Raw genomic sequence first — 10388 nt, forward strand, 5'->3', positions numbered from 1 at the left:
CTGAAAGGTGGATTCACTCACCATGAGCAACAATGTTTCTGATCGGTTTCATTTGCTGTTAATACAGAGAGCCATTAATATTTAGTATTAGGCTGGTAAACTGTATGAAAGATCTTTTTCTTTTTTTTTGGCAGCCTTTTAGTTCAAATATGGCTACGAAATATATCCACCTCTGAAACCCAATGAAATGAAGGTGAATTTAATTACATACTTCTGTTTTTTAGTATTTGTTTCAATCTGTTTCTTAATATTTCCTGTTTTAACATGCGTACTAATCACAGATTGAATCATTTTTTTAATTAAATCCCCCCGTCTACACTCCCAGATCGTCTAGATAAAATATAATTTAGAAAAATGATAAATTATACACAGCTAGATCAAAGATAGATAGAGAGGGAGAACAACAACAAACAACAACATATAAGTACTCTCTTTCTATTATACAAATTGGGCCTCAAGTCTAGAGGTATATTGCTGCTAATACTTTATTTGCAATTTTTTTAAATGTATAGGTATTTGCTAGACCGCAGCAAAGTGGACACAGCTCTATAAACACAAAAGTCTTTCACTGACTTACCGAGTGAGTGAGGAAGTTACACCATTGGTCGGTCGACAGATGGAGTTACCTCATTGGCCGTTGTTCTTTCAAATTGAATCGGCATGATCGGTTCTCAAATTCTTCCTTTGATTCTTTAACGGGGCAGTCCTGAGCAGTCCTCAATTATTTGACTCAAACTTTACTTAACCCTGTCATGTGATTTGCTTTGAGCAACTGGGACAACTACAAAAAAATATACATGGACATTTATACCCAGGAATTTAGATTATAGACACCACTGTCCCTGTGACAATTTGACCACAGTTGACCTCACATAGTCCAGCCATAAACTAGTCTTTTTAATGATGAGATTGTACTTGTACTGGAGTATTTTTTTTCCTTGTGGTATTGCTGGTGAAGGACCTGAATACTTCATCCATCTCTGACCAACAGGCTGTTAGGATCACTGCCCATCTCAGGCAGGAAACAATGAAAAAAGCCCATCTAATTAAACCACATTTTAAAATGTGGATTTTTTTTTGTTGTTGCTACAATAGCCTTTATGGATAGCAATGTTGGTAGGTCCACCACTTTGGCTCACAATGAAATATCTCATATTTGTTTTTTTACAGACATTTATGTTCCCCAGATGATGTATTCTTTTCTCTATCAGAAGAGTAATCTAGCTCCCGTGTCAATCAAACCTGGTGTTTATTATGATTTTTCTTTTGTCTTTCTGCAGGTGGAGCTCTTCTCTCAGTCTGACTGGTCTGCTGAGGAAGCGCTCACTGCTCATGACAGTTCTTTAGTTTGTTGTGAATAAACTGTAAATGTGACCTAGATGCACAGTATATACACTGGATTTATGTGAAATCTCTCTGTGTTGCAGCTCGCAGATAAAGATTATCATAACAGATATTTATCTGTACAAAGATACGCAGATTTTGCAAAAACAACGTTTTTGAGGATTTCCTCTTTCTTTTGATGGTGATCTGATAAGTGCCTCCATAAAGGCTAGTGAGTGCTGTGAAGGGAGAATTCATTGCTCTAGATTTGAGCTGGGTCACACTCTCTAATCCCAGACCCCTACCTGTCTGAATCCTACAGAGTCATGGGAAGAAAAAAAACTCTCACACGCACTCACTTTCTTCCTCTCTTTTTCTCACCCAACCCTCCAGCTCTCTCCCTCTAAATCCCTCCTGGAATCTCAGACCTGTGTGTGAACCAGACTGCTATCTGGCTGATATGAGTTTTTAAAGACTGAGACCGATACTGATCCTTCTGGATTGCAGATGCCGACAGGCCTCCGTGTCTTTAAATCAGACTACTTTTATGACAAATAAGTTGAAAATATCCAGTTTTCCTTTTTGACTTAACTTCTTGTCAGTGCAGAAATATTTTAGGAACAAAGATCTTGGACCGCAAACCTCCATAAATAACAGAAAAGAGTACTAATATTTGTCATAATTTAAAGAAATATATATTACTAATTTCAATGTGTGTTAACAGGGGAGGAGCCCACACACAAGACATCTGATTTTTAACAAACACAGTATTAATCACATACATTCTTCTAAGTCATAAGTAATAAAGTGATCCAGCCGACTAGACAGACAAAAATGTTCAACAGTCACTGGTTGAACCATGGCTCCTAAGTAACATTTAGTGGCAGCTGTAGGATCTACAGCAAGATTAGTATTAGTTCCTTAACATAACTGTAATAAAACAATGACCCCCCCAACAACAAACATGAACTAACTCGCTCATATAACTGTTAGCTATTTTGCATTGTAGGTATCTTAAACAAAATTAAAACATTGAAATAATACTGAATAAACACAATTATTTTAATAAATTATTAAAAAACTGGCTGACTTTTTGTGATTCAGGGTTTATCTGTAAAGACACAAAATATAGATTTGCTCAGAAGGGAAGTGTAGTTTTACCGCTTAAGGCATTCTCTCAGGGAGACATGTGCCAAACATGACCTGGTGTTTCTAACTAATGCTGCCAGCATAAAAGAGATAGTCTATTTTATCACATCATGTTCAAAAGTGCATTCCTTGCAAAGAGGAGAATAGAGAAATGCCAGAGGGGAAGACAAAGGTGAGAGTGGAAGGAGGACGTGGGAAAAGGAAACCAGCAGAGGAACAGACAGTTCAGACGTCACCAATTTCCTTCCCACTGCAACAATGGAATAGAAATAAGTAAAGTGAGCAGAGATTATAATCACAGAAACAATACGCTTATTTACTAGACGTCATTCAATCTTGGATTACCTAAATTTAAATTCAACGTTTACAGGCAAATCGAAGTACAAAAAATATATATATTAAACGTATTTTCAATGTCAAATTGCTTTGTTGGATGGGATGGAATTAACGTCGCTGTTACAGAGTTAGCGTAGATTTGATGTAGTTTATTTGAGATAAGGAACAGTGCAAATTAATAAATACACACGGTAATAAATCGACATTGCAAACAAGCAGGACATATTGATAGCAGCAGCAGAAAGAGAGTTTAGTGCTGAGTAGTGTATGTGTTTTAAAGATATATTGCTTGGACTTCCAGGTAAAACTCACCCATAGACCATCTGATGTCCTTTCTGTGTCTCAATAATGGAAATCATCCACTACTTATCAAAACTGAGTGTTTTGTTGGTATTTGTATGAAATAAGTGAGATACATTTAGTCAGCTGTTATTGGTGAAGGTAGGTGTATTTTGAGCATCTTGCAAAGTGTTTGTGCTAAGCTAAGCTAAGCTAAACTAAGCTAAGCTAAGTTAAGCTAATTTACCCCCTAGCTCTGACTGCTTACTTTAAATGGAGATTCTCAACATGGTTTCAATAATCTTATGTAAATCTACTGTTGCAGTGTGCTTTGGAGAATGAGAGGGTTGCCTCTTGTGTGACTGGTTGTTTGCTCTGACTGCTGTTTGTGCACATGTGCTGAACAGTAATTATGGATTTGCTCCAGTCATTACTACCCCCCTCTGATCTGATGTTCCGGTTTGATTAATTAAATACTTGATCAATAACACACTGGGTGTTAATGTAAAAACACTTAGATAGAGGTCCACACAAGTACATATCAAGGTTATATTTTTATTTTAACAGTAGTAAGCAGATTTAAGCAGATGTTTACAAACCTACTTGTAAATTTGTAGTGTAAGACTTATTTAAAGAAACTGAATGCTGGCATAAACAACAATCTTTACAAAAATATCATCATGGGTTGAAGATGTTTGCTAACCATGCAGCAGCTGCCTCCAGCTTAGTAACCACAGCAGGCAGAGACTGCAGCTTTTTGCTTTTAGCAGCTGGTATTTGTGGAGAGATTCACTTTTAGCTTGCAGCCTTTTTTTTTGTTTAGGTGTCAGCCTCTGCCAGCCGCGGTGACACGTGTGGGGTATTTGAGCAGTGGGCCGGTCATTAGCGGTAACAGTATTTTCTGCAGCTTAACCAGAGATGAGCTCATCTTCTGTTGCTGCTGTTCTCCTCACTGAAACGCAGACATTTCTCAGTGTGTGTCTCTCCATGTCTGTAATGTGTACTTTTATGTCTTTGGGTGTTTTTACATTTTTAGTCATTTAAATTTGACTTCAGTTTTGACTGAAATATTGCATTACATGTAAGGCAGCAGTTAGGGTTATTTTATTTTTACCATCACTATGAGTCTGTCAATTATTTTAGAAAAGCAGATTTATCCTCTCTAAATAGTCAGAAAACATTTTTAAAAAATCAATTAACATTTCCCAAAGCTGACTGTTAAATCTTTAAATTGCTTGTTTTGTTTCTATATATGTATGTATATATTAACAGTTACATTTAATTGACATGAAGCAAATTATCATGTTTTCAGAAGCTGTGGATGAGAAAATGTTTGGCATTTTTCTTGAAAAAGGATTTCAGTCAAAATTGGCATCAGATAAATATACGTCAATTAACTAATCAATTATTTTTTTCAGCCGACAATACTTAGGATTGATGTCAGCTAGCATTGATGTAAATCCAACTGCAGCCTTGTTGTTTTTGTCACCACGTTTCTATTCAGTCAGCTCATTAGCTTTCCTCACTACTTAATAACTACATCTTTGTTATTAATTTTGTTTTTTTCTCTTTAGGGTCAGCTAAAACAATGCTAATAGCCAACATTCACTCTCCTTTTAACTCTATGTTGTTAAGTCACCCCACACATTTAAATATCTCTTTAAATGCTAAATGCTCCACACACTATCCCCAGATAGTTGCTAACTTTGTCTGCCTTTAAGTGCTGTAGCTTTACAAGACTGTAGTATGCTAGTTCAGTAAAATATATGAGTACTTTTTTCCTGCTGAGGAAGAAAATAACCACTGAGCACAATCATTTTAGTCGTTGCAGTCTTCTACGTCGTAGTGGATGATGTCCTGATAGAACAACAAGCATGTCAGAGCTGTACAATGTTCTCTGAGACACTTTGGACACCGTGACTGTTGTTATCTCTCTCACCATGATCAATTAAATCTGAGAGAGTGACATAAATAGTCTGAATCCAGCATAACAATGTCATACTTTCTTTTACTTTTTTCCAGCACAATATAGTTGTGTATTGGAAATGTATTTTTAAAAAAGCCTACTTCTGCTTCAGACGGATGTTGTTTTTTTGTCCCAAGCAGCATTTATTTGTGTATGCGTCTTGTTTGTACCAGGCCACATGTTGGAAACAGGCTTAGTATTTTACACTAGTTACAGCCGGGAGTAACGCCCAAAACATCCATTGTGACTGAGTTTGTGTGTGTGTGTGTGTGTGTGTGTGTGTGTGTGTGTGTGTTGTGTGTGTGTGTGTGTGTGTGTGTGTGTGTGTGTGTGTGTGTGTGTGTGTTTGTGAGAGACACCAGACAATCCATTGTTATGTGTTTGCTGACATGGTGCATCATCCCGCTCGCTACTGTTGCCTTCCCAGCAGCACAATGAACAGGCAATGCAGAGATGCTGAGCCCGACACTCCACGGCTTTATTTAGCTGAATGACACACACGCACACGCACACACACACACACACACACACACACACACACACACACACACACACACACACACACACACACACACACACAGACACACAAAAGACAGGAATAGGGACAGAGAGAAATGTGTGAGTTTGCATCTCAAAAGGAGTTCAGTAAAGCAAATCAGTTTCTTCAGCCATGGCAATTAACATGAAATAGTACTTTTACATAAATACTTTAAGCATATGTTAACTTTATTTAAAATCTGATTTGAAATTTTAGATTTGATTAAAAATTGCTTAATATTCTTGTGCAATGAACGTTACTGTAAAAGCCAGATTTAGAAAATGAGCATGCTTCATTATTTCATAGTTGATGGAGTCAATGCGGCTTACAGAACATTACAGTAGATCTGGTCTATACATGTTCTTTTCAAAATACATAGTATGTAGTTATTGTATTGTGCACATAATGTCAAGAGTTGGATGTGTGCTTTAAAGGCTGTTCCCATTATCCAACCATCTCTTTTATCATCTTGTAAAAACAAGCAGGTGGTATGTGAGCTATTCCCCATTTCTTTTGCTAATTTGCTAATTAGCACTGAGCAAGGCTATCAAGGGAGACACTTCAGGCAAAACTGGAGCTGCGATGTTTGAAGGTTAGAGCGGATGTCTATAGAAATAAACGGATGGTGTCTGCTCAGGTGCTCAGAATTGTTTTGGGGACGAAAAATGTAACTAGATATTTGTTTCGTATTTATTACATAGGTTAATTTGAGCAATTTTCTTAAAAAACTGTATTCACCAAGTCTCCTCTGTCACCCCAAGTAAATCGACTAACAACTTGCAGATTATTTAAAGACAGGGTCCACATTGCTCATATATTTTTTTTCGTATAAAATATATTCTGACCCAACGACGACTGCAGACACCGTGGTGAAACGAATCATGATCTATGATTGTGCACTGACTACTGAGCCTTACGGCCATTGCAGACCAGACTTTACTGCAAATGTGTTGTACCCCAATAATATGTTGCAGTATTCAGATGTGATGTCACTGTTTAGCCACCTTGGCACTAAGCGGAAACTATAGCTGAGGCTGAGGACATATAGAAATTTTGACCTCATACTGAAGCTAAAACGTGTGGTCAGAAAAGTTATAAAAATTGATCCTGAGGGGAAGATGAAGGGGTGTACCAAATGTCATGGCAATATGTCCAATATTTCTTAAAACCTTTCCCTGGATCTGGAGGAAAAATTAAGAGGATCAACAAAATTAAGAGGGCATCTAACAGTTGTTGAGATGTTTAACCAAAGTGGAACGTGGACTGTCTGTATTCTTTAAAACCATCTTCCTATGTTGGAATTAATTTGGTTCAAATAGACAACTTCTTGTTTATTCTTTCAAGTGATTTTGCATATGTTGCACTTCATCCCTACCAATTACCATATCCTTAATATATTGAATATGATGTTGGTACTCCATATCAGAATCAAAATCAGAAATGTTTTTTTTGCCGAATAGGTTTGGCCTACCAGCTTCAGAAGTGCATTTATAAAAAGCTGAGAAGCTTTTAAAAGAAAGAGAAGGGAGTTTTAATTACCAACTCAATAACAAGTTGACATGATCTTGGGTTGATAAATCTGATTCTTAACTTTTATTTTCCTCCGTTTCTGATACGACCTCTGATAATCAAAAGCACATGTCATGCGAGGCTCAAAGAACATGCAGTACAACGAATGTGTTAAGTCAATAGAAACTATTATCAAAGTTTAGTGAAAGAAGATCATCTCCTTGCTCAGCGCTGTATGTATGTGAGGGGAAGATATGTGAGAGAGAGAGAGTGTGATGATGAGAAAGGAAAGCTCCTTCAGAAGAAGAAAAAAAAACTTCCATGAATTATTCAACTCTCCTTTTGTCCGCTCTCCATTTATCTCTCAATCCTCTCTTTTTCTGCTCTCTTCCCTGAGCTGCTAGAGAGTCTGACAGCTTTATTGTAACTGCTGGGAGCTCCTTAGTATGTGTGTGTATGTGTGTGTGTGTGTGTGTGTGTGTGTGTGTGTGTGTGTGTGTGTGTGTGTGTGTGTGTGTGTGTGTGTGTGTGTGTGTGTGTGTGTGTGTGTGTGTTGTGTTTTATTCTCAAGTTTGTGTGAAGCTCAGGGCGTTTTGCGATGTGTGTGTATACTGTGAAATAGTGCAGTGGTGCATTGTGTCTCTCCCACTCAAACTACACACACATTAGGACACACACATACGCCACTTAAAATAGCCTGGTAATTAGACAGGCAAATTACAGTGCTTTCTGCCTGCATGTAGCTGAGGACTGTGGGAAACGTAGGCAGCTTAAGTGTTTCCTTTTATTGCAGGGATGGCAGAGCACCAGGAGTTTTTTTTGTCTTTTTATTTCTAAAGGCAGGGAAAAGAAAAGGAGGCAGGATAAGTGTGACTATCAGTGGATTCAAGGTGCATCCCGATTTTGGTAAGGAGCAGAGAAGTGGAGGAAAAACTTGCTGATTAATTGCTTCTTTAAAAAGAAAGAATTGGTGTTGATGCAGCCACAGAAACAGGAGGCATCGTGGGCGCAGAGGGAAACATTTCTGGGAGATTAGTAAACAGAATTTGAAAATGAAAAGACACACAGAAAAACAAATGTCTTGCTTTCAGTGATTTACTGGTAAAGTAGAAAGCATTAAGAGAGTGCACGTATCTCTGCTCAGCCATCTAAATACAATAGGTTATTAAGGTGTGGGGTTTTTCTGTATTTTTAAAATCTGCATCTGGAACTCAATCTGAATAAAAATACACGCATAATCATGTTTACTGGCTTATTGTGTTGATTTTTGGCGAATGTTTAAATCCTGTCTGGAAATAAATAGGATTTGTGCAAAGTTCGATGTGATTCGTTAGTTGTTACAATTTTGATTTACCTTTTTGCTGAACCATATATAGACGAAATTGCATTAGATGTGCCAGGACTACTCTGGTTGCAATTGGGAAACAGTTGACGTACCAATTTCCCCCGTAAGGTCCATTAATAGCTTTCCTGAGCTGTCAATTGCAAGTTCTGATTCCAAGGATAAATTAATAAAATCATCCTGAAATTTGATGTTGCAAATTTGCTGAAGATGGTGCATAAACTGAAAATGTAGGAGGAGTGTTGGAAAAATGAAACCTAGCAAAAAGACAGGCTCTTCACCTTCACAATTCAGGTTCTATGAGGCAAAATGTAGTGTTTAATAATTGTGCAACATGGTGGTGCCCATTCATTGGACCATGGCCTACATTTCTTTCAAATTTTGTGAAATCTAACAAGCAAACGAAGCGCATGTTGTCATAGATGATGTTTGTTTTAGACAATCATAAATGTGTCCACAGAAGTCCAGGAGGTTAGGTTGGATAGATGGGTCAAACATATTTTGGGTGAATGATATGATCGCTGTTGCTTGTTCCCTGACTGGTAATGTAAAATAAAAGACAATCAACATTCACTTATTTTTATTAACATCTGCATCATAAAATAATTTTTATTAACATCTGCATCATAAAATAATGTAAAAGTAGTAATTTTAAGCCAAACCAATTACTACATTTTTCGTTTTTTTTAATAACCTAACCAAGTACTTTTTGTTCCAATATACAAAGTTAACCACGTGTTTAAAACTGTTTAAAACTGCAACCGTAATCCAGAAAGAAATATGTTTCCCTCAAAACGTTATTGTGGTTGCAGTTTAGTTGTACGGGAAGGTAATATTGTAGGAAACAGGGTTGCCAAAGGGCACAGACATGTAAAGCCTCCCCTTTTCTTAATTATAATTAAGATATGCTTTATTTGATATGTTGGAAAAGTAAGAAAAACAATATTAACAATAATATTCTTAAGAGAAAAGTTAATTACAGTCATGACAAACAGAGTCTCTGGCCCTTGGCCCCTCAGTCTGCTAGACCAGTGTAGTTATCCATCCAGGCATCACCTGGTAGAGATAATAAACAGGCAAATAAACGCATGTCATGTTCACTGTAAGTACTCGGCTATTCAAGTACAATATTGATGAGAGTAATTGCAATGTCGTTCTTCCCAAGCTGCACCAACAAGATGTCTTCTAAATTGAAATTGAGTCAGCAAACACAGAACAGGTTTAGACTAGTGTTGCTTTCATTGTATTTTAGTTCAGCATGTGTTAATTACCTCGACGAACGGGATGCCAAATTGCTCTGAATCCCATTGTTCTCAGTAACTAGCCAATCAGCTGATTCTGCACAAACTGGTCTCTGTTGCTTACTCTCTCTCTCTTTCTCTCTCTCTCTCACACACACACACACACACACACACACACACACACACACACACACAAAGTCACACAGGTAAGCTGAGTCCATGCAGACAGGTGTAGCAGCATTCACACTCTGTGACCTGTTTGTAGTTTTGATATCCAAAACTGGTCAAACTGGCAGTGCAACCCCTCTGTCTCATGTCACCTCTATTACACAAACACAGTGTTTGACTCAGTCAGCTGGATCAACAGCTATTTACAGTGGAAGCATGCGTTGCCTTTGGCTCTCAGAGAGGTGACTCAAATACCTGTAATTTCGGTCAAAACAGTACTACACAAACACAGCATAAGACAGTAGCTCAATATCTAAAGAGTTTGGAGGGTGGTGTCATTTCTTAAGTATCAGAAAAAACTAAAACACAAGAACGAAAGTGTAAAGAATGATTAAACAGGGTGTTTGATCTAGCATTCAAACGTTAGCAAGTCCGGCTAACTAGCTTGCTACATACAGTAGTAACAACACCTAGTAGCATACTAACAAAGCCAAGAAGTGAACTGTATTCTGTTGGGTTGCAGATAAGGTTACAAAA

The sequence above is a fragment of the Anoplopoma fimbria genome, chromosome 18, assembly GCF_027596085.1.
Source record: "Anoplopoma fimbria isolate UVic2021 breed Golden Eagle Sablefish chromosome 18, Afim_UVic_2022, whole genome shotgun sequence".
NCBI classification, from domain to species: domain Eukaryota; kingdom Metazoa; phylum Chordata; class Actinopteri; order Perciformes; family Anoplopomatidae; genus Anoplopoma; species Anoplopoma fimbria.